We start from the raw sequence: 26,543 nt of genomic DNA on the forward strand, positions 1-26,543 counted from the left end.
CAATTGATCTGCTACTCCTACTAAATAGTTGAAATCTATATCTTTCCTAGCTTCCCTACTCTGTGTTGACCTTTGCTGTTCCAAGGACACTCCATCCCAAACAAAACAATTTCCTCATACTTGGCCGACCAAAAGATGAATAGTAGCATTTTTAATGACCTCTTGTTTTGAGAGAGCTATCATATTTTATCATTGCATGAGGAACACGTTAATAATTTGTTTCTCTTATTACGGAGCAAAAGTGTATAAATAGCCCTAAGAACAACATTGTCTAGTTAAGTAACTAACTACTTCTCGGAATGCTTATGTACATGTTTAAGTTTGCGATTACACGTATAAGTCATACTAAAATATGAATAAAAGCAAGTTGGTCCGAACTGACACTTTCCCAGGGATATATATAATACATCGAGACATTTGTGGCGCCCCTACTATACTTAAATATACATGACATGTACTGATATCACTTATATGAATAAAAAGTTGTTGTCTTCCTAAAGTAATTATCTCCTTGAGTTTCTGCTTTATTGAAAATGCATGTTAAAAAGTACAGACTCCTTGACAGTATATCATTATCTTTGAGATTATTTGTTTACGCATGAAACCACTCCCATACTTTAATCGTGAGCAGGTTTCAGAAACATGTGACGATTTGACCTCTTACCTTGTTGAAACTTGGGAACTCATTAACGAAAATTAATTGCTCATTCCATTCAAACAGACTGCTGTTTCTTTCGATTTTTTCACGGTTTCAAATCATGGAGCTTTTGACAGTCTGTCAAGATTAAGCGGATGCTAGGAGTGGCGCGTTCGAGGGTATTTATCAACGGCCCAATGTCAATAAAACCCTCTGTCCATTGATGAGTGCTCCTTCCGGGTGTACACATTAACATGTATTCTTTTGATAGCGGTGCTTTGGAAAGTCTTACCCACTAATTATAATGGTTTGTGCACACGATTTATAGTCTTCAACACTTTGTTTTTCAAGACAAATACATTTTCTTCCGACATCAAATATACCCAGGTGTCAAACACGGGCTTCTTTAAACCGACCCTTGATTGCACAATCTACAAAGTAGTTCTAAGTTCCCTGTCACGAGTGTAATGAGTTATGGAGAATAAATATGAACACACGCTTCAAGTGCACTTTGAAATGTCATTCTTGAAATGCGTTTATAATTACCGGTGGTGAGGATAAGCGCAAACATTATCTTATGGAAAGAAATTCCTGAACAAAGAGGCAATCAACTCGCTGTTGTATAAAGATATCCATTATACGTAGAATTAACAAAATCACAACAATCGTCTCTTATACCATTACCGGTAATTTACAATATACCACAAAAACCGAGAATTAAGGAAAACTTGTTTTTCTTTTAAAAGCATTTTGATTGTAAAATGACAACTGCAATAGAAGTAAAATACGTCTTTTAAAGTCTTCCAATCGCCAATGGTTGATTTAATATATATAATATTTACTCATTTCGTTTTGTAGTACCTAGCTATACACAGTTTATTTGTTTTTGTGATCAATCGAACATTTTGTATGACGACCTAATACATACAATGTGGTGAGTATGACATTTCGGCAAGACAACACTATACCATGTGATCAGTATGACATTCCAGCGAAACAACACTATAACATGTGATCAGTATGACATTTCAGTGAGACAACACTATATCATGTGATCAGTAAAACAATTCAAAGAGATAGGACGTTGTGGTCAGTTGAACATGGCAGTGAGACAGCAATGTACATCTTGTACATTGAGGTCAGTATGACGTTTTATTAGACAACATTATTCAATTTAATCAGAAAGATATTTCTGTTGAAAAAACCGTCAGATGTGGAAATTCAGTGGGACAATTCTTATATGATTTAGTTAGACATGATAAGGAGACAACAATAGCGAGTAAACTTTCAGCTGCAAATGGAAAGTACAACCATTCGGAAGTCATGTAATTGGTTATATGTTCTACTTTTCTCGCAGAACAATGTTAGGCCGACCTTGTCGACACGGGTCAGATAAGGCTAGAAGTATGATGAACTTTCTGCGTCGTTTCGCCCGTAGTTAAACAAAGGGCAGGAAGCACTGCTGTCGTAACCAGTCCAGGGGAAACGCTAGTTCACTCCTGTATTCCCATGACGGACAACGTTCCATAAATACGTACTACTTGCTAACATTTCTATACTTTAGACATCTGTTAAACAGTTTGTTTAGAAAATATGTACTTGATGGTAGCTTAGGGAGGATTTCGAGTCCAATAACCACAGCGACCGGTAGGTAGCATGCTGACATGCAGGTTCAATAGTAAAGCTAGGTAGATCGGTTGTATCGCAAGATATTCTTTTTTAATTTAGAATCAAAATAGAATGGCAATGTCAGACACGTGCCGTGGTGTGGCATTATTTATAACGTACATACTCTAAAGATTTTATCTTATTTAAGCGTAGGATCTGCTTTAAACATTGTACTATATTAATATTGAGATAATTAAAGTTTCTGCATAGAGTTTACTTATGCATTTAAATCGAATAATTCGTAGATGTGCCAATTGAAGCATATGCTTATCTGTTAAATTTCGAGAATGCGCTAAAATATGAATGTGCTAAAAATTACACTTACATTTATTTTATATCATCAGTCCTATATAGAGCTTAAGATGTTTACTGTCGTTCACAAAATGAAAAATTACTTATAAAATATCAACAATCATGTTTAAAAAAAGAGTGATTATACAACGATGTGAAACAACCGTATGATGGTCAAATCAACGTCCGCGCGACCACGTCGAAATTATTAAGGTAAGGTTATTTTAGGTGCACGCTCCAGTCAACATCCTATACATTTGTGCGATAAATTTGTCGTTATCTTATCCTTATCTCGCTATGTCTATGTTGTTTTACTTACTCGAAGGTAGTTAACAAGAGATCGTACTCAATGCAGTCAAGTATTCTGAGAACAAACAGCAGGTTCACCATCAATTAAATTGCTGCTCGCGTGTTGATTTTGTTTTAATTGACGTACTTCGACTCCTAAAAATAGTCCACTGCAGATACAAACACTCTTAGATAGTTTGAAGATGACAGGTTGGAGATAAGCTTGCGCAATATTTTACACAGAGGTAAAAAAAAGTTTACTTTCAAAGCATTTGCTCATTAAATTCTTATGAAAGAGATTGTTTTTACCGATTAGACGGGTTGAAAGTTTGCTCCACTTTCGTTAAAGTAAAAGTCATTTAAGATCATCAATCCAAATTGATATTTGACAGCTGTATAGATTTGGTAAACAGATTAACAAATACGTTTATGTATTATATATGGAATTTGATATTATCTCGACATGAAAAGCCGCGACGGAGCGTACGATTTGATGCGATATTCTCTTTCTGTAAAAAATGAACCTGCTTCTCAGTCATCAACAGTAATATGAGATAAAAAAAATGTATAAGTTTACTTCTAAATGATTTTAACGTAGGGACGAATAGATTTATGTTTAGCATCCAAACTGGTATGAAAACAAAGTTTACCTGCACATGCAATGTGGAACTACCTGCCTTTTGCATATACATTTGTATCTACAGAAATTTAAGAAAAAAAATATGTTCAATGCGAATAAGTGATCTGAATTCAAGAAATCTATCATATTTGTATTTTTGATGCATATTGAAAAGTTTATATTAGTACAGAAGATTACCATGGAACAGATTATCGTCACCCAAATGTTTGCCTTTCGTCTCGTCTTACGTCCAGCGAGCCTGGATAAGATGAGTGAAATTGAAACTGATCCAGTTGCGCTCATAAGCGATTTTGGTTGTCTTGATGTCTTGCATGGTTTTGATGTCTTGCAACAGGAAGTTGAATATAGATGTATACATGAAGAACCACGCATTACTTTAATATTTTTTTTATTATTATTTCAACAAACATGCAGTTTAATCGGGGAGGATGCATACTTCCGGTGCTAATGAAAGCAGTTGTAAAGGCAGTCGTAAATTTTAAATATCGACTGACGTATTTTTCTTGTCGACTTTTAAAGCAATATAGCGTATAAAGTCAGTGATTGACATATTGTTATTACTACGTTGTTATCTCCCTCTATAAACCGTGGTATCTCGTGATCATGATTGTGTATCAAACACCTGACCGAAACAAGACAGAAAAAGTAACCGGAAATGACATCGTGTCTCGTAAACGTAAACGAATTAGTCTTGTAGTAGACTTATTTCTTGTGTCTCATGGGGCTACAGTTAAACGTCGTTATATCGCTACTATTTAACTATGGAATTGTAAAGGGTTTAACGATACATCGAGCGCGTCGTACAAAGATAAATGTACATGAAAGATATTAGAACGAGATGGCAAATAAAGCGAGGGTATGATATCGAGGTTTTAAAACAAATCGGTTTTATAATCTATAACAACCTGTTTGTCTGTCTGTCTGTCTGTCTGGATATCTGTCTGTCTCTTGCCTGCCTGCCTGCTTGCCTGTCTGTCTGTGTACATAGATATACTGAAAAAGATTCAATACATATATTTGTACTGTATTTAATTTCATACATAAAAATACCTAGCTAATAGAAGCTTTACCCTACTTTGGTTGTACATTTATACCCCATGTGTAACACTTTTTTCGCTATATATCTAGAAATGCTCTATTTCAAGTAACGTTATATGAAGTTATATAGCCTAAAGTCACGTTGTTAGTGGGGACGGTTGTATTTGTTCGTAATGCAGTAACGCATGCTGTATATATACATTACAATAAGCCGGATGTCTTGCCGGTAGATTAACATCCTTTACTGATAGATGATAGTTTGTGTAGTTTATAAGAATGCATTTCAGTTTCAAACTTGCATTAAACTACCGATTCCGCGTATTAATCATTATGTATTTCTATTTTGGAGAATATCTTTTCATCAGCTGCCAAACCTATGAAACTTAGCCGCACGTTTTTTGTGGAATGTATAAAAGGTATCGCCACTTTGGTACAAACTGTTGAGTATATACCACAACCGCTAAAGATGGTAGCGATAAAGACAAAACGGTTCCCCTTTTAGACGCCTCGGATGCCTTCGCACTTCAATTTCAACGTTTCTAGGTGCGTAAGTCTCGTGTGCGTTAATTGTGTAATCATAAAACAGAATTGAAGGCAGCACTAAGATCACATTTAATGTATATTAAATGAAAAAAAATCTGCAATACCAAGATGGTTAAATCTTTACCTCGAAATTAGTCAATTTACATCTTCTCCTTATTGGCTTAAAGACTAATTTGCGAACATAAATTGCTTGTTAAATTTAACAAATATTAAATCTATACAATTTATAAGTTTCACATTAAGTTCCGTGCTATAACAATTATATTCACGTTAATTGTTAACGATAATTGATATACAAATTATCTTTTCACATTGTTCTTTGAAAATCACGACAGCCAGAAGCAATATCGCTTTAATTTCTCTTCAGAATATTATGTTGCATATGTTTTATATACAATAGGATTTAGTAACAAGTAAATCTTGGAAACGCCCCTTTCTAATACGACTTTAATGACTTTCCACCCTTCGTAATACCAGAGACGTATAAACACGTTTTTCGTATTTTCGTGTCGTCATTTCCGTATTGCCTATCGGGCATTTCAATACCGTGGTGTAAATAATAATAACATCCGGTAAACAATAGTGTGACGATGATATGCCAACAACCGACACGAGACTTCACTGGGAAATGTGTAAACACACGTACTTAGGGAATATTCCGACACAGACCTAAAATGACTTTCGGGAAGACACTGACATGAGACCAGACGACTCAAAGAAAGTCATACATGGAATGCGGACTGATGCGTTTTGTGTACCGGCCTCACATGTATGTATCACGTGCTTACACCAATCCACTCGAGGTCGTTACGATTTTTACTGTCAAGCGAATTACGCTCTGTCGGGTAAATCGTTTCTACATATGCAGTGCACTAATTATGTGAAGTTAATGTTTGGTAAAATATTGTTAATCTTAGACGAATTCTGCTTGTTAATTGCGAAAGGGTGGAGTCTCTTTAATACTATAGATGACGTGGGGAATTCGCCAGGTACCGGTCGCAGGTCGGTGGTCTTCCTCCGGGTAATCCGGCTTTCCTCCACCTCAAAAACCTTGCACATTCTTAAACGACCCTAGCTTTTACGTAATAGGACGTACACTGCCAAAAGAAACCCCACACACAAAAGCATATATGACGTTCACTGATGAGCTATATATTCGAATGTACATGTATTCCAAACTTTCTTGTGTCATTTAATGTAACAGTTGGTAAATGGACGAACACGTTTGTTTTTGCGCATGCGCCGATCGCACAATTTGACGTTTTGTTTCATACATGTAACACACTCTTGTTTTTCATTCTTGACGTCGTTAGATTTTTAAGATTTTGTTTTACATAAACAACGTCAGACACTTACGTCATAGACCCTTTAAAAAAACAGAGGCTTTATTTATTTCTAATATTGATCTTGATCACCTCATTGAAATTAACTTTAATAATGTAAGTATTGAATTTGTTGAAAATCATAAGCATCTGGGCGTATTCATCAATGCTAACTGTAAATGGACCTATCACATTGATAATATATGTAAAAAGGTAGTTAAACAATTAAGTGTCCTCCGTAAATTGAAATATACCCTGAACCGACGTACACTGAATAAAATATATAGAACATTTATACTTCCTATTCTAGAATATTGTTGTGAACTTTGGGATGGTTGTTCTATTACTGATTCAGACAAATTAGAAAAATTACAACTTGAAGCTGGACGTATTGTCACTGGTTTACCGTCGTTTACTAGTAGACAATCTATATACAATGAAACTGGATGGGATTCTCTAGCCCATCGGAGATCCCGTCGAAAACTTCAATTATTTTTTAAAATCCACAATAATAGAGCCCCTAACTATCTCAACACTCTACTCCCTTCCCTTGTCGATAACTCTCACTATAATCTTCGAAACGTTGAAAACTACAACCTACCTAACAACAGACTTGAATTATCTAACGTATCCTTTTTTCCTTCTACTGTTAGACTGTGGAACCAGTTACCTACTAGTATACGACGTAGTGCCACGTTCTCATCATTTAGAAACGCCATTCAAGACGTAAACTTGCCGCTTGTACCAAACCCCTTTTTCTATGGTGATAGGAAAAATAATATTTTGCATACAAAATTAAGAAACCGTTCTAGTACTTTGAAAAGTGACCTGTTTCGTGTTAACCTCATTGATTACCAACGTTGTATATGTGGCTTCCCTATTGAAGACACACACCATTTCTTTTTTACCTGTGATATATATAACGAACAAAGAATTAAGCTTTATCGTGAACTGAATGAATACATGCCTCTTAATTTAAATCTACTTCTATTTGGAGATACATCTCTTTCGGAACAGGAAAACATAACGATATTCATGCATACTCAGCAATACATTCGTGACTCTAACAGATTCTAGTACCCCCCCCCCCCCCCCCTTGTCCCCTCTCTCTCCCTCTCTCTCAATTGAACCATAATATCCACTCTCTCTAAGAGGAAGATACTATATGTCATACATTAATAATGATGAGGATGTATGTATTATAATTACAGACTATTATCCCCCCTGTCTCTTCCCCCTTCCCCCCTTTTCTCTCTCTGTCTCTCTCTTATAATTTCAATTTATAAATTAAAGCATTTAAAAATGAAATAGTGTATATATGTAAATTAATTCTGCCATCTTGTTGTACTATTGTAAATATATGCTTGTAATTTGCTAGGAAAGGGCTTAATATAAGTTTGATAACTTGTGCCCAATCCATTTGCTTGGGAATAAAATGTGTTTAAACTAAAACCCTTTAAATCTTTTTCAATTTAAGGTTTTGTTTAATTTCCTCTCAGATTACACAACTTCAGAACAGAAACATAGATTTAAACTCAACTTGACGTGAAGTAAAAGTGCCCCCTACACTAGAACCATGCATATCAACACAAAAAAGGGTATGTTCAGTTGATAATTCATTTAAAGAATAGGCTCCACGGAGAAAAAAAAAAAAAAAACAAACAAACAAAACCCGCCGTAAACAAACTTACTACAACGAAATGATCAAAAATGTAATTATATCAAAACTACGCAAAAAAAACCACCAAAAATACAGCGAGATCGCGAAATATTATTAAAATGAAACGTAATTTTGCGTCCTTGTAAATGTGCTGTCTTGTCAAGATTTGGCGTTTGAGTGTCTTATTCGTAGTGCTTTGGCGCCGTGCCTTTTTAATGCTTGGAGTAGCAGGTGATTACAGTTAAGCTTTTGGTATAAATTTGTTAATTATCAAAGGAAACTGGTTGCCTTTAAATAAAATCTCGGAAACTGCGTTGCTCTTTGTTAAATCTCTTAAAACTATCTAACAGTTGCCTTAATGAAGATCGGTAACGAGATGAGAAAATCCTGTGGATCCATTTAGAAATTCCGTTATCTGCATGAACATTGTGCGACCGTGACGCAGTTTGCTGCAGAGGTAAGATGTGAGAGGAAGCGGGTGCAAAAATGATCGAAAATCAATTGGAAAAACACGGTACTTCCTGGAAAAGTACAACTGATTTATGAAGCATATATATATAGAATTTACTTATTAGTATTATGTTATGTTATAAGTATATTTTTGTGTATGATTATGTTGACAGTGATCTTTATACATGCAATAATTACATTTTCTGTTAATATTTCGATGACTTTTCAACTGACTTTCTTTCTTCTCATCCAGCTGCTCTTCTCTGTCTCTTTGTCTCGGTATTTCAGTCTCTGTTTATCCATCTCTTGTACACAATGAACTTATATTTCTAAACATGTTTTTCAGGTTGGTAAGTATGGATTATGAAAATATTCTTGTAACTCAAACAATAATCGTTTCTAGGTGACGTTTGGATAACCAGTATTGTATGTACATCATACCATGTCACCTTCGTCAGACAAATGAACAGTAAAGCGGGTCAAGAAGGGGTTACAGAAGGAATTGACAACCCAAATCAACCCCATAGATGCCACTAACAACATGAAATATACATGTGCGGAAGAAACCAACGGCACAATGCCCTTCCTAGACACTCTACTGGTTAAGAAGAAGCCGTGAAACGTGAAGGTATTGGTTCTATAGAAAATAAACCTATACGGACCAATATACATGAACTTCTATTCTCACCATCCTCTGCACCAGAAGTTAGGCGTCGTACGCACATTGCTCAACAGATGTGATACAATAGTCACAGAACAACAGGACAAAACACAAGAGCAGAATCACATCGCTAGGGCAATGAAAATATGTGCATATCATAAATGGGCCTTAAAAGGGTACAAAAACAGTGTCAAAATAAGGGGAAGAACAAGAAACGGCCAATCAATGATAAGAACAAAACCAAAGGTAAAATGGCAATCCCATATATAACAGGTATAGCCGAAACCATTCAGAGGTAATATCGTGGTCATGGCATAGCAACAGCCTAGTCCGAATTATTTTATATTAATTTTTATATCAGTCTGTCGTCGATTAACGTCAGAACTCCGGCCCCCTATAATATGCGGGAAATAAGAGACCCGCGCCCGGGTCGCACTTCAAACTGATATTTTAGAAACAAATCGTAACATTCACAAAAATGTCGCACATGGATCGAAAGATCTATTCTTTATGCACTAGGTGGTATCAATAACATGTTTCAAAGATCATTACGAACAGTATTTTCCAACGTTTTCTATACCAACCCTTGTTTTTAATGGAAATTAGGGCATAAGCATGACATGACTTGAGATCTCGCGTTACCGAAGGTATTTCCCAAACGTAGGCCGGTGAGATTTTAGTCACGAGGCATTAGAAGGCGGGGCTATCAAAAAACTAGAGTAAAATAGAGTAAGTTTGATAAAATTGTATTTAGTGATTGTATTGATTTGGGGCATGTAATTTATGTTTATTTTGTGCATAACGAATGCACGGATCGCTTATTTCCCGCATATTATAGAGGGCCGGAGTTCTGACGTAAATCGACGACAGACCGATATAAAAAGTCGATAAAACGTCAGAATAATTCGGACTAAGCAACAGCCATGAAGTCCCACAATATCTTAGTACACCTTAAGGATAAAACACCAACAGAAAACGTCGCAGAATGAGTATACAAAATCGGGTGCAATAACTGCGACATCGTATATTGGAGAGACTGGAAAGCGATTTGGGGTCCGCCTTGGTGAACACCGGAAAGATACGGAAACCCAAGAAGAAACGAAATTCATCCGATCAAAAAGGAAGCAGTCGGAGTCCCAGATAAATACAAGTATATCGGCAATCACAGACCAAACAACACTGAACAATCATGTGATTGGTTGGGATAACTCCAAGGTACTGGACAGAGAGAGCATTCTATTTAAGCGACAGATAAAGGAAACCATCTGGATACGCCGCAGTGGACAAGTTCTTAATCAAGATAAGGGGTCTAAACGACTCTCACACATCTGAATTCGTACGTTGATGCCTTTGTGTACATACGCGCCACTGGTCATTTGTCTAAGGAAGGTGACAGAGAGCATACATGTACCGTACTAGTCATCGAATTTAAATCTCTGGTATCTCTTTATATCTCTCTCTCTCTCTCTTCGTCTCAGTCTCCTTCTCACCGCCTCTGTTTTTCGATCTCTATCTCTTTCTGTGTGTCTTTCTTTCTCTCACACAGTTAAGGTGTTACCAACGCGCTCTCTCTCTCTCTCTCTCTCTCTCTCTCTCTCTCTCTCTCTCTCTCTCTCTCTCTCTCTCCTGTCTTCCTCCCCACTTCTCTTCCTCATCTCCTTCTCTGTCGGTTTCCGTTATTTCTCTTTTTCCACCTTCCTGATGGAAATATATGATACTACGTATGAACACAATAATGAAAGACACCTCGACCTTCATCGTGACCTATAGGTATTCGTGAAGGCTGCGGCAGATGATAGAATGTTGTAATTAGATGAGGTACGTGTGTGAGTGTAATAAAGCCGGTCAAGGCCAAGCCGTTAATATACCACATACAGTGTTTTACGTGTCAATACATGTACGTATCAGTGATGTGTCTAAGCGTCTGGTGGAATTGTCGGCAAACAATTGAGCTCAGAGGTTAATAAAATTCGGTTAGGACATAATTGCTGGTGTATTTTATGATGTATTCAAATGTGATAATGTGTAATCAATTACTTTTACGTTTGATTAAAGGATTGTGTTTTGATAAAATAATAATGAAATCGTTATATCCGTTTATGTCGAGGACATGGCAGCTTAGCTTCAAGAAAATCGGGGTTGATTTTACTTCTAAAAGAGAGTTGGGTCAGGAATGTTGTAAGCTTTGTGTGGCAGTCATTAACGGACAAACGTCTTATCTTCTGGAAAAGAATATAAAATATATTTATTGTTTTAATGATGGACAGTAAAAATAACATATATTTCATTATCAGACTCAGAGCCCCGTTTCGCATTAATATATCGTAACCACATTTCGGAAATTTTAATGTCTATAGGTTATATTGTCTCCCCTGTTTCACGGTGTCGACAGGAAATTCCTGCCGACACCGTGAAACAGGGGAGATAACATAGAAAGATTAAAATTGTATAAACATTATATATAATAAGAGCACTTTTAAGATTTGTTTTATATCTAAGTGTCAGTGACCAAAACACGATACATTACCTTCAACGACGAATAGTGGATGGTTCTTCGACTTGATTCAGAATATTTACGGTATGGCGTTTAATTTGTAGCGTGGAACATATGGCCTGACCACGTGGAGGCAAATTATGAATTGGCAGAAATGGGTCCTGCTAATTGGTCAGTTGTTCAGTATTATTATAAGTATGAATGGAATACCTTTATTCTTCGAATGTAAGCTGGCGGCACGGAGATAGATGTTTACCATATGGACATGAACTATATAATCCTCCCAGGCTTCCTCTGGCTTTGTGGATTCTCTTATTTAAGAAATACATGTTGACGTAGACTTAGAAACAAGCTGGTGACTAAACAACGTAATAGGAAATAGCCTAACTCATTTGAATAAGTAATAGTAGAAGTAGTAGTAGTTGTTGTTGTTGTTGTTGTTTTTGTTACAAATATTTAAGCATCGCTGTAATCAGTGGCGGGTCCAGAGGTTTTTTTTGGGCTTCAGGAAACCCACCCACCCTAAGAATTTTCTTTAAAAATCATGTATTTTCACCATTATCCTCAATTTTCCCCAACTTGGAACCCCCCCCCCCCCCTACCCCCCAAGATAGGTCTTTGGATCCGCCAACAATATTTTATAGTACTAGAATATCTTAAACTAAAATCGTTATTTTGTGACAATGTCATTACATAGCCCTGCTAGATATAGATTGAAAGGCACTTTCTTCAATACTCTTGACGGTATGAACCCAAATCGGTCACATACATTGCAATCGACTTGCATTCAATACCGTTCAATGCATACGTATATACAGTGTGCCATCAAATGTCTTTCACGGCAAAACACACACCGACATCTTTAAAATATAACCATGCATTCATTTGGTCTGCTATTAAAAAATGTATCTGAAGAGTGACCTCCGTTACACACGAAATGTTTGTCTGGAGTGAATAACAAATCTTGAATCTTGGCATCATGCATACTATCTCAAAGCTGATTCTATAAACCGAGTAAAAAGAAAAAAAAGAAAAAATCTATGCATTAAATATGAATACTCTATATGAAATTAATTCTTTTAGGAGATAGATATATTCTGTGTAAAAGTTCGACTCATTACGATCCAAACAACAGGGCATGCCGTGCCGAAGAGACAGAAGTCGGTGGGATTGCGATAGATTTGAATACTGATATTTTTTTTTCAAAAGCTTGTCTGTTTCATATTAGCTTACACTCAAGATTGATATATTTATAGTAGTGATTCGAGTATATGTCTGCTAGGATAGATATATTTAGACAATACAGGGACACAGTAATATTTTTTGGAATAAAGTCATCTATCCAACGGGGCTTATCCGCATAACAGAATATAGAATAACGCATCGATTTTTATTTAGTTGTAATCAAGTCACCACTGAAGGACGTTTGCTGCCATAGGCGTAGCCCAGCAATTTATACATGTACTATCGTGTCAGGAAAAGGGGCCTGTGTACAAGATACTTGGAAAACTATGGGTTGGTTTCGATCCATCTTTTGTAAATTTTGTTAAACATATTTGTATTAGATATGATAATACATTACATTTAAAGAACTTTAATTATGCAGCCAATGTCTAAGTGTGTTCAGATACGCTAGGGAAACGCATAGAACTCGCTGATAGTATGGGAGTGTACCTCGAGTCGGGTTATATCGACTGCCAACTACTTGTCTAAAATAAGAAATCAATTATGATGTAGATTGACCCCGACTGAGAAGTAATCGGAGGTCGAGAGTGGAGGGTAGATTATACCTCCCGTTATAGCACGAGGGTCTGTGACCGCATTACAAAGGTAAGGGTTTCACACTTCAACCGTCGCAGTGACACTTGCGTTCCGACATTCCAGTCATTTTTGGCATTCCTTGTGTTTGCCAAAACACATCAGAGTTCACACGGAATTAAACAAAAGAAAAATTCGATGTAAAATCAAATAAATAAAGAACAAGACATCCATTACGACCGTCAAACATTCATCTATTTTCATAGAATTCTCCTTCGGAATGTCAACTCATTAGCACCGCTTTACAAAGTTGAAACCTTGAACCGATTTCCAGCTAATTTATTGGATCAGCTGTTTCAGCAGCTGTAATTTTGCAGTGAATGCATGTTAAAATTCCTGAACGGAACCTGTAATTTAAGGTTAAAATTTCATCACGACCAGATTTATTTTTTTGTTCTTTTTTTGGCTACATTTAAATCCTAATTCTTGGGAAATTATCTAATATCTCAATTTATTTTTTTATTATTTAGATACCAGACTGCCCAATCAAGACCCTAACCTAATATACATATAAACAATGTACTTTCGCCACACGAAAGAGTGTAACAAATCGAAATCCGGAATTCGTCATACCCTTATTCATTTATATACCAATGTGTCATCATGCAATTCGAATATCTAAAAACGTTAAGGATATTCATTTTGAGTTTTTTCCAAACATCAAAAAGTGAAAGACAGTTTTTTTTACAGAGTTCAACTGAAGCTGTAAACACACAATATGTATTATACAGCACATACATTTGTACAATGCTAAAGCGAGTAACTAGGCGAAAACACACTTGGTCGAATACAAATTAAAAACACATTGTTCAACACTAAATCAGACAATAAATAGAAATCCGTTCTTTGACAGCTAATTAATTTGATGGTTTTTTTTTCTGCGGTAACAACTTAAGTTGATCGGGTTTATTTTTATGTCTGATGAGAACCATGTGGTTTTGATGTACATCCCCCCTCTTCTGCGTCTTACACAACACCAGTCGAGTCGCTTTACGTTACAAGTAAGCCATCAATGATAGATACACGGAAAACGAAAGTACACCTTTTGATGTGTTTATCGTTAGCACAAATTAAGGTGCTTGTATTACTTTTACATCTCTGATAAAATCTGTCAGACGTTTATTGAATAGAAATTCTTAAAGTACATAGCCAAAATGAAAATAATCCTTTTCATGATGGAAAAGGAAAGTGGAATGCGCACACTTAGAAGTTATATCATCCGGTCCGATATAAATAGCGAGTTCTTTAGTGGCCATTTGCATTAAAGTCTATTTACCTCGTGAACGATTTCGTCAGATACATTCCATTACTCCTAGTTTTCCACACTTTGCTCATTTTTTTATGTAACATTTCATTTATTGAGAATATTTCCCACAAACTTGTCGATTAGACCAATTTTGATGGTATTCCAGGAATACTTAGTATAGCACTTCGTGCGAATATCATTACCGTTTATTATTGTCATAAGAATTTAGAAAACGCAAATATTGCATTTTCATTTATATGAATTATTCATATTTTTCTCAAAAAATAATTCACTAATATGATTTCCTTCTATTAGTTGTGTGTTAGATTATGCCGACGAAAGGATCTTGTTTGTTTGGGTTTATAATTTTTTTTTTTTTTTTTTTGCTTGTTTTATTCAAATATTTTCCAATATTTTGACATATAAACATGAACACGCATGCACCACTCAAGCACTCACACACACCAATAATCATCATCATTATGATCATCATCATCATTCATCATCATCATCATCATCATCATCATCATCATCATCATCATCATCATCATCATCATCATCATCATCATCATCATCATCATCATCATCATGCACTCACACACACCAATCATCATCATCATCATTATGATCATCATCATCATTATGATCATCATCATCATCATCATCATCATCATCATCATCATCATTGTTTAGGTTCTAACGTAATTGCAACATGTAGGGTCGTACGAAGACGAATGACTAAGGAAACATCGTTAATGATTAGCCAGTATCTCCCCTCTTAATTTCGGTTTTGATGTAATTGAACCGCCACTATGCAAAAAGGACACTAGCTCAGTTTGTTAGCGCGACAATCTAATAGTTCAATTTATATGTTGAGAAATTTATATATACAGTGTTCCTTATTCCATACGAGCCTTCTGGATTTTTTCATTCCGTAATATTGATCAACCAATTGTACCGAATCGCACATTTGTGCGGAGAGAAACGTACAACGGGGCGAACGATTGCTAAATCGGACAGATGTGCGCAACACATGTGGACGATGTGCGGACGGTGTGCGGTGAAAGTCCCGTGAAGTATGGGTTCTTTTCAGAAATGATTTTCAAAACTATTGCCATGCTGGGAAACAATATTTTCCATTAGATAGTTACATGTTTTGGCAGTGGTGAGGGGATACATAGGGGAAAAACAGGAGAAAACTGCCGATTCTGCATGGGCTATATTGGTCACCTCTTTCGACATACATAGGGATGCAGCAAGCCCATTCTTCCCTCAAACCTGCTGTTAACGTCAGGTAACGTGTCTTAATAAATAGGTTGATTTCTGCGGACATTTTACTGTACAAATACAGTTAAATTCCAACTACAATTTTTCGAGTAAATATCGGTTTTGTGTATCAGTAAAAGTCAATTCGGTCACGCGACTATCCGCTTTAAATTACAACTGAACGAATCAACTCAAAATCGGTCACGCGACCATCCGCTTTAAATTACAACTGAACGAATCAACACGAATTCGGTCACGCGATTATCCGTTTTAAATTACAACTGAACGAATCAACTCAAAATCGGTCACGCGACTATCCGCTTTAAATTACAACTAAACGAATCAACTCAAAATCGGTCACGCAACTATTCGCTTTAAATTACAACTGAACGAATCAACTCAAAATCGGTCACGCAACTATCCGCTTTAAATTACAACTGAACAAATCAACTCAAAATCGGTCACGCGACTATCCGCTTTAAATTACAACTGAACGAATCAACTCAAAATCGGTCACGCAACTATCCGCTTTAAATTACAACTGAACGAATCAATTCAAAATCGGTCACGACTGGCCGCTTTAAAGTACAACTGAACGAATCAACAAAACAGAAAGCATTTAAAAGAGGAATTATAAAAGCTTTAAGCTGAATTGCCATTCCTTTGATATTTTGTGTATGCTTTGACTGTATTGAGTTATACAATCTTGTTAAGGTTAACGGGGTCACCTGCCCGACTACGTTGGTTTTCTCCGGGTACTCCGGTTTCTTAAGAGCCCCACATTAAAAACCGGCGCGTGCTAACATCCGGCCCAACTAGAGTTATTTATATAAGTTGAAATAACTTGTTTCATAATTGTTGTAAAATAAAAACAACAGTTTAAATTCAGATACTGTTGACATTGAACTAAAACGTTAAGATTGTGTATTAGAATTAGAAGTGAAAAAGGAATCTGAGGATGTCAAAGTTATATTTATTTCAAATGTAAAGCACTGAATAATGTTCAAGCTGTGTGCAAAATTTCATCAAAAAGGGAAGGAAAGTCAGGAAAATTTCTTGAAAATGGAAATTCACATAGTTCCCAGCAGGAGAATAACGTACTTATGGCGCATTATTGTTTATATTACTGGTGCATATATGACACTTTACCATGCACGCGTCACGCGTTCTACATACAAGGAACAGGATCAAGATAAGTTGAACAAGCATCCAAGAAACAAATTATTCCTACATTGAAATAAGAGTACATGATGACCGGCATGCAGCGATGTTTTCCCAGACAAGATATGGAACCCAAACACACCATAACCTGTGTCGGATTGGTTTCTGTGTCATTGTAAAGTTACTGGAGACATAAACATGTTATGAAACCTCGTTATACTGCCTGCATTTGTCCTGTGAGGATTTAATATCGTACAAGAAACTTGGGATCTGTGAAACAAAATCGTTCAAAAAGAAATTACAAATTTTAAAATATGTTGGCGGTATAAGTGAAATGGCAAATGAAGCTAAGGCAAGAATATCGAGGGGCATTGTGACGAAGAACATTTCTATTTCAAAATACGTTACCACAGTCATTATAATGCATATTCCAACCTTACTTGGCTCTTTACATACGTAAATAAAGAATTTTTCCCCCCATGGGGAACCCCTGGGAAACCCACCAATCAGACGGCAGTATTCACGCACGTGATTTAAGACACGAAGCCATGCTTCCCACTTCATAATTCCTTCAGCCGGCCGTGTTTACGGGCGTGTTTTGGTGTCTACGGGTTCCAACTACATCAGGCGTTGTTTGTACCCATACATTTACGTATCCTTTATAACTAGTTAACTTTATTTTGTTTTAATTAAGCTTTTTGCTTTGTTTTGCGCCGTTTTGCGACCAGGCTCCGGCCACGTGTTCGCGTTTTTGACGGTTTGTTTACGTTGAGATGGAGACTCCTCCTTCTCAAAGGCGCTGTCCTGGGGGTCATTTTTTTGAGGCTTCCGACCCCCACCCTTACTGTCCTGGCTGTCGGTCTTGCTCTCTGGAGCAGCCGTGTGAAATTTGCCGTGCCTGGCAGCCGACTCCTACCGGTGGTTCTCCCCGCCCGCGAGGGCGTGCAGGTAAGTCGGGTAGGAGGGGCGGTAGGGGTGGGGCGAGGGCTAAAGCTAGGCCTAAGCCCTCGGAGAGCACCAGCGGAATTCCGACCTCTGTCGAGTCTTCCCTGGGGTTCGTGTCGGCGGTTTCGACCCGTACCGGGGCCGCTGGGAAACAATTTGTTTCTTTGGACCCGCACCTTTCTCTCACCCCGCCTTCCGTTTTGTCGGTCGACGTGGGTGAGGGTTTGGGCTCTGTCCCGGTCACCACGGTGACTAGGGGACAGGGGGGCGGCCTTCTCTCCCAATTTGTGGTGGGAGGGCAGGTGGCCCAACATTCCCTTGGGAATATTAAACAGGCCAGCCATGTTGTGTCAGCGGATGCTTCTGTTGGTGGCCTCCTGCCGGTCCGCTCCACTCCTGAGGGTGTTGGTGTTGTCGGAGACCGGCCCCCGGCAGTTTTGTCTGCTCCCGGGGTTCCTTGCATCCCTGATGTAGCCCCTGGCGTGGTGATGGCGTCTAGCACGCCGTCCACCACTGTGCAGCATTTGCTGCCCGGTCCGGTGGTTAGTGATGCTTCGGCCTCGCTAGCCTCGGCTGGATTTTACGGTGGTGTGAGCACTGGTGTAAAAACCTATGCTTCCAGCTCTATCCCTTGTGCCTCCTCCCCAGGTTTTCCTATGGTAGGTGCCAGCGCAGCTGCGTTTGGTTTTGCCGGTGCACGCTGCTCCCCTGGTGGGGCTTGTTTTACTGGCCCTACAGGTTTTGGCCCTGCTGTAGGTCAGTCTGGGTGGAGTTGGTCAGGTCAGCCAGGTGTGGCTTATGGCGGCGGGTGTGTAGGTGGCCCTAGGTTCCCTACCCCGCCCCCCCAAACCGGTCCTGCCTCCGGTTTCGGGCATCAGGTTGGTGGCTCTGTTCCAGGGTCCTCCCTGGTTTATCCCACCTATTTGCAGGGTGGGAATGGAGCTCATTGGGGTCAACAGGCTCCTTTTTATGCTCCGCCCCAACCACCGACCGCCTATGGGCAGTCTTGGGGTTTCTCCCAGCAGGGGGCTTTTCCAGCCGCTCCCCCTCCACCCCAGGGTGGTATGGGTTTCCAGCCTGGATATGCCCCCCCCGCCTTCTTGCCTGCGGCGATGGGGCCCCCCCTCCATCCGCCACCGAGCCGTTCGCGCAAGCGTTCGCGCTCCCGGCCAGCTTCTGCTGCCGGTTCAGTCAGGCAGAGACCGCGTGATGCTAGGGCTGCTGGTCGTGCTGCGTTGGCTCGAGCTCCTATTTTGGAATTTGAGTCTACCAGTAACTTCCGCTGTCCGGTGTCAACTCCTACCTTACAGCAGGTTCCAGGGTCTTGTGGTCCTGCTCCTGCTGTTCCTCAGGGACTATCGATTGCCCCGATAGTTCCCTCGGGTAGGTCACGTTCTCTTTCCCCTCCTCGCACCCCTCCCCGGAGGGCGACGTTGATGGAGGTGGATTCGGCGGGTGCCTCTCCTAGTGATGAGAGGGACGTTCTTCGGGGCTCTCCTGGTTGCTCCAATTTTACGGAGACTCGGGATGAGGATAGAGTCGGCGAGTTTACTGACTCTGATTTAGAGTCGTTGGATTCGTCTGGGTTGGACTCAGAAGGCCCTTCTGATGTGTCCCAATCCCGGCCCCGAGATGCTGATCCGGTGCCTCCAGAGGTTTCGGCTTCATTTCGCACTTTACGTGCAGAAGTTATGAAGCTTCTGGGGGACGGGGTTTGCCCACGCCCTTCCACGGATTCGGCCGTCCCGGAGCGCACTTCGCTCCTTCAGAGCATGTTGCCTCCCCTAGCATCTGCCTCCTCGGCCTCTGCTAGGTCTCTTGCGGAGGGACGAGGCGTGGCTTCGTCCCTCGCTCAGGTCAACGCTTTATTAAAGCAGAAGGTGAGCAAGGCTCGCAAGCCTTTTTCCCTCTCGGCTTTACAGGTCGTGGTTGCGGACATCGCAGATTTAGCTGCAGATACGTACCGCATCCACGACCCAGTCTTGGCCCCTAATTCTGTTTCCCTTGAGAGGGATCTGGATAAGTGGCCGGGACGCTGTGTTGACCAGGTTGTGATGGGGCCTAGGGAGCACTCTAAGTTGGAGCGTCTCCTTAGGCTGGCTCTCCATGTTCTGTCCTACGCAGACTGGTTTACTTCTGCGTTGCTGGCTGCGAGCTGCAAGTCGGTGGAGCAGCTCCCCAGCAAGGTTGGACTGATGGAGCGCCTCAGCCAGGCAATTTGCAAGGCACATCTTGATGCGATGGCCTTACTGTCGGCTGCCATGTCACACCTTGTTGTTGCCCGCCGGTTGTCGGTCCTTTCTGGACTGCCAGTCGGCGATTCCTATCGGGCTACCCTTTTGGAGGCTCCCTTGACTGGCGAGGATTTGTTTGGCGGGGTCCTTCCCTCAGTGCAATCTGAGATGAGGTTGGACCCGTTTGCATCTGAGGATGCACGCCACAATTCCGCAGGCAAGGGCGCTAGCAGGAAGAGGCAGGCTTCTGGCTCCTCCAGGCGTAGGAGGAAGAGGGCAAAGACGACTGCTTTTCAGCAGCAGTCTGCCCCTCCGACTTCCGCTCCGGCAGAACGTCGGAAATCTTCCTTCCGCGGTAGGGGTTCCCATAGGGGTCGAGGCAAAGGCAAAGTTTCCAGAGGTAGGAAGGGTTCCTGACTCTTCCTTGCCCTTGCAAACTCCTTGTCCACTGTCTGTGGCCGCTCCCACGTCCTTGGGCGCGGGAGGCTCCGCCGAGGTGGTTTGGGAAGGGCTAGATTGGCCCCTTCCGGACTTGCCAGTAGGCGGTCGGCTGTCCCATTTCGTTCCTCAGTGGAAAGAAATCACTTCAGACAGTTGGGCCCTAGGGGTTGTGTCCAAGGGTCTCTGCATCCCGCTTCTTCGGGATCCACCTCTGGCGCGAGAGCCTATCTTTTTCCCTTCTCCTTCCGATCCGGGAAAGGTGGAGGCTCTCAGGTCAGAGGTTCAAGCCATGATCGCGAAGGGCGCGATCGAAGAACTTTCACGGGACCAGTGGTCTCCAGGGTTTTACTCCCGGGTCTTCCTCGTGAAGAAGAAGTCCGGTGCCTGGAGGCCTATTATCGACCTCAGTACGTTCAACACGTATGTCGATTCCCCGCACTTCCAGATGGAAACGCCACGGCGCATCATTGCGTCAGTGCGTCCAGGGATGTGGGCTACGTCCATCGATCTGAAGGATGCTTACTTTCACATCCCGGTCAGGAGGTCGGCCAGGAAGTTCCTCAGGTTCACTTTCGAGCAGAAGGTTTACCAGTTTCGCGCTATGCCCTTCGGCCTCACTACGGCCCCCTTGGTTTTCACCAAGTTGTTGCAGGTAGTAGTGGGGCACCTCCACAGTCTCGGGGTAGATGCACACATCTACTTCGACGACTCCCTGTTGCTCCAAGTGGATCCAGTTATCCTGTCCCGGAGCACGAGGTCGGTTCTGGGCGTTCTGTGCCGCCTAGGGTTCATCCCTTCCAGGGAGAAGTCGGAGGTTCTCCCCTCTCAAGATTTTGTTTTCCTCGGTTATCGGTTCAGAACCGATCTGGGGTTTGTCCTTCCACCAGTGTCCAAGTTCGAGAAGGCCTCTCTGTTGGTCTCCGTTCTGGTCGGTGTGGAGCGAATTCAGGTCCGATGGTTCCTTCGGTTCCTCGGTTACCTGAATTCATTGGCGGATGTGGTTCCCTTGGGTCGGCTTCACATCCGTCCGCTCCAGCTGTTCCTTCTGTCAGTTTGGTCTCCGGCGTCTCGACAGTGGGATGTGTACATTCCTCTGCCGGAGTCGGTGAAGGAATCAGCTCGTTGGTGGACTCTCAAGAGCAATGTCTTGGCAGGAGTTCCTCTGGTTCGGGCATCTCCTGCTATGACCCTTTACACCGACGCGTCCATGACCGGTTGGGGTGCATACCTTTCCGGTCAGACGTCGGCGGGGGTGTGGTCAGGGGAACAGCTTTCAGAACACATCAATGTTCTGGAAATGCGTGCTGTTCTGTTGGCCCTTCGGGGTCTTCGACCCTCCCTGCAGGGCAAGGCCATTTGTCTGGCTACAGACAACTCCACTGTGGTGGCTTATCTGCAGCGCCAGGGGGGCACCCGTTCCCCGGCTCTGTGTGCTTTATCCACCCAGGTCCTGTTGCTGTGTCAGGAGATCAGTCTCGATCTCACGGTGAGGCACCTTCCAGGTCGTCTGAATGTTCTGGCCGACACTCTGTCTCGGTCTCGGAGCCCGGTTCTCACCGAATGGACCCTCAAGCGTTCGGTGTTCCGGTCTCTTTGCCTGGTTTGGGACAGACCCCATGTGGATCTGTTCGCCACGGCCCTGAACTTTCGACTCCCTACATTTGTGTCTCCGGTTCCAGACCCTATGGCCATGGCGGTGGATGCTCTATCCCAGGACTGGTCGGGAATGTACGCGTATGCGTTTCCTCCCTTCAATCTGGTGGGCAGGGTGTTGGAAAAGATCCTTCTACACCCTTGTACTGTGTTGCTGGTTGCACCGCTCTGGCCTCGACAACCTTGGTTTCCTCTGTTGCTTCGGCTGTCGGTGGACTTCCCACGCAGCATCCCACCCCTGTGGGATCTGCTGTCTCAACCGAGGTCCCGACAGTTCTACTCGGGACCGGAACGGCTCCACCTTCACGGTTGGATGCTATCTCGGGAAGGCTCACTCAGACGGGCTTTTCTCGAGAAGTTGCAACTCGCATCGCAGGATCACTTAGACCTTCGTCTTCCGCCGTCTACCAATCTCGATGGTCCGCATTCGGTGATTGGTGTGTCGGACGGTCGATTGATCCAGTCTCTGCCTCTGTTCCCGTTGTAGCTGACTTTCTTTTGTCTCTGTTCAGGGACAAAGGTCTGTCTCCGGGAACTATTGCAGGCTATCGTTCAGCCATTGCTAGTGTGCTGGCTTTCTATGGTAGCAAGTCAGTGGGCTCGGACGCTTCATTGTCGGCTCTCATTAGGGGCTTCTACATTGAGAAGCCTCGTTCACGGCAATTGGTCCCTAGGTGGAATTTAGCACTTGTGCTAGATTCCTTGTTAAGGGCGCCATTCGAGCCCCTCCAGTCGACAGATCGGAAGTTTCTTACTTTCAAGACTGTGTTCTTGATAGCCTTTGCTTCCGGTCGCCGCAGAAGCGAGATTCATGCTTTCAGCAGATCTTCTTCTTGCCTTCGTTTTTCGGCTGGCCATTCTTCGGTCTCGGTGACCACTGATCCCTCCTTTTTAGCTAAGAACCAGGTTCCCGGTTTCACCCCAGGGCTTGTGGTTATCCCTTCTTTGGCTTCAACTCTGGATGGGGATTGTCCTGATCGCCTGCTCTGCCCAGTTCGGGCCTTGCGTTACTACTTGGCCAGAACAGAGGGGGGGGCGGGACACTCGTCTCGGCTGTTCCAGTCTCTCCAGCCCGGTCGCTCTGATATCTCTGCAGCGACCATCTCACGCTGGATTGTTCAGACTGTTCGAGCTGCGTATGAGTCGGCAGGGGATCAGTCCTTGCGGGTGTCAGGGGTTAGGGCTCATGAGGTTCGCGCTTTAGCTACTTCGTGGGCCTTATTTAATGGTTCTTCTTACGCTGAGGTCATGACAGCTGCTGTTTGGAGGGGTCATTCTACGTTTACGGAGTTCTATCTCCGATCTTTGTCGGGACAGTCTGACGGATTGTATTCTTTGGGCCCTCTTGTGGCTGCCCAGTCCGTTGTCTGTCCTCCCTCTTCTTTTGCATAAGCCTCATTATGTCTTCTCCGCGTGATCCGGAACGCTGGTCGTAATCAGGCTTTGTGTCACAAAAGGAAAGGGTATTTTGAATTTTTCCTCCGGGGGTATGGGTCCTATTGTTGGAACCCTTCATCGCTCCACGGAGACACCACTGCGGTAAGTCGAATTCGCATTATAATGACTGTGGTAACGTATTTTGAAATAGAATTGAGGTTTCTCTTGTGAAACCAATTTCTATTATAAATACTTACCACAGTCATTAGGTGAGTTCCCTCCCAGCCTCCCCTTGTCTCCTTGGCTCTCACTTTTTTGGGCTTTGGAATTATGAAGTGGGAAGCATGGCTTCGTGTCTTAAATCACGTGCGTGAATACTGCCGTCTGATTGGTGGGTTTCCCAGGGGTTCCCCATGGGGGGAAAAATTCTTTATTTACGTATGTAAAGAGCCAAGTAAGGTTGGAATATGCATTATAATGACTGTGGTAAGTATTTATAATAGAAATTGGTTTCACAAGAGAAACCTCAAATTAACGAGGTTTTATTGTATTATATAATGTAGTAATATACGAGCAATATACTCAGGCCGAAGCGGCCTTCGTTAATTATTTTTACCAACATTTTATCACCCTCGTTATATATTCCACCATAATGCACGCACATAAGTTGAATATTTTTATTCTAACACGTCAAATTTAACTAATTGGAAAGTTTTGCTGTCTTAAAAGGCGACATGACCTAGATCATTCGATATGCAAATTAGACGCTATTCTTTTGTGAGTGCAATATTTATCACGCTATCGTGTTGCCTCGTTTTAACTTGATCAATGTCGTGCCAACATTTCTCAGTTCGTAGGGTTTGGATTCCCGGACTGCGTTTACTTCTAAAACCATCATCATCGTACCGATATCAAGCGGATTTTCTTGGAAGTGCCAGTGATACAACATCATACGATAGGCCTGACATGAGTTTGCAAATTTAGTTGGTTTGCTATGACGTGATGGAAAGTCGCTGACCGGCTGATCATGATGCGACCTTCACCTTCACCGAATTCACCGGACAGCTGTGTTTTGAAACACTGTTCAGACCGATGCTATTTTTTGCAACATTATTCTTCACACACGGTATGTACACTATGGCAAGCCAAGTTGTCATTTATTCATGGAGCAATGTTGATCCAGTACTTAACCAAATTATATAAGATATCTCATATATTATATAAGATATCTTATATATTATATAAGATATCTTATAAATATATGAGATATCTTATAAACATATAAGATATCTTATAAACATATGAGATATCTTATAAACATATAAGATATCTTATTTTAAGTTTATGAGATATCTTATATCTTTTATAAGATATCTTATATACTTTATAAGATATCTTGTAAAAGATATAAGATATCTTATAAAAGATATAAGATATCTCATAAACTTTTCTTTATAAGATATCTTATATCTTTTATAAGATATCTTATATAATATATAAGATATCTTATATCTTTTATAAGATATCTCAATTAATTTTCTTTATAAGATATCTTATATATTATATAAGATATCTCATAAAAGATATAAGATATCTTATAAAGAAAAGTTTATGAGATATCTTATAAAGAACGAGACTCTCGCGAGACCGACAAAGAAGAAATGTTTGAAAATGACTGCTCCCGTTGTACTTAGATCACGAGTCCGATAAACGGGAGCTGTGTAAAACTAGCTTATTTTTCAACAGGAAGTATAACTAACACCAATATAGAATTTTAGTTGATATATTCAAATATTAATTATTATATTTACGCATACATTTTAAAATATTAGTGTTAGGAATCACACATTAATATATTCTAAAATGGCTGGAATAATCCAGAGTTATAAACTTTTCCGAAAGAAACTCGAGTGTTCTAAAGAGCCATTGAGAACTTAGAAAATGTCTGTGAAGTTGCTACATGTTTATTTATTCAAATGACAATTTAGTTTCGTTGGCCTAAAATCCAAAGGTTTAGATATAGTTCTTATTAGTGAGAATCACTGTCATTTATTAATCTGTTGTACGTCATTTTCAACCAGAATGAGACAAATGAAAGTAGTTTGCTGAGGATTTATATTGTGAAGGTGTAATGATGCCAAACTCGGTAAGAGCGCAGAAATATTGTCATAATCAGTCACCACATACTCAAATATAAAGTGAGATTTTAAAATTCATCTTGATTTATGTTATTTTTCGTACACAGCCTCGTTGAAGAATTCTAGTTTGGTTTGATTTGGGGAGGGGGGAGGGGTTTGGTTTATATTATTAATGAGGTCTTGTCTTATAGTTGATGTCAGAAAGCTAAGCTGAGTTAGTTGATTCAACATTTATCATTCACATCACTTGTCTTCTTTGTTGTAAGCAAAATTTATTGATTTCTGCTGATTTTCCTGTGTTATAAATTCATGGTTTAAAGTTTGTGTTCATGTATTTTGTGAGTTAACAGGTAAAGGACATGTACATCTGTTCAGTGTTCTTCCAAACCAATCAAATTAGTTAACCTACCCTCAGTGAGTCGCCCACCCCAAGTAGCTTGTTTAGATTTTGTCCCATTTTTCAAAGACTGTCCTATATGTTAATTTAGACCTGGTGGTATAGAATCTTGCAATCTACCAGATATAAGCAAATCTAAAATACACGAAGAATATTTATAATGAAATACAATTTA

This window comes from Mizuhopecten yessoensis, unplaced genomic scaffold (genome assembly GCF_002113885.1).
Source record: "Mizuhopecten yessoensis strain PY_sf001 unplaced genomic scaffold, ASM211388v2 scaffold10707, whole genome shotgun sequence".
Lineage (NCBI taxonomy): Eukaryota > Metazoa > Mollusca > Bivalvia > Pectinida > Pectinidae > Mizuhopecten > Mizuhopecten yessoensis.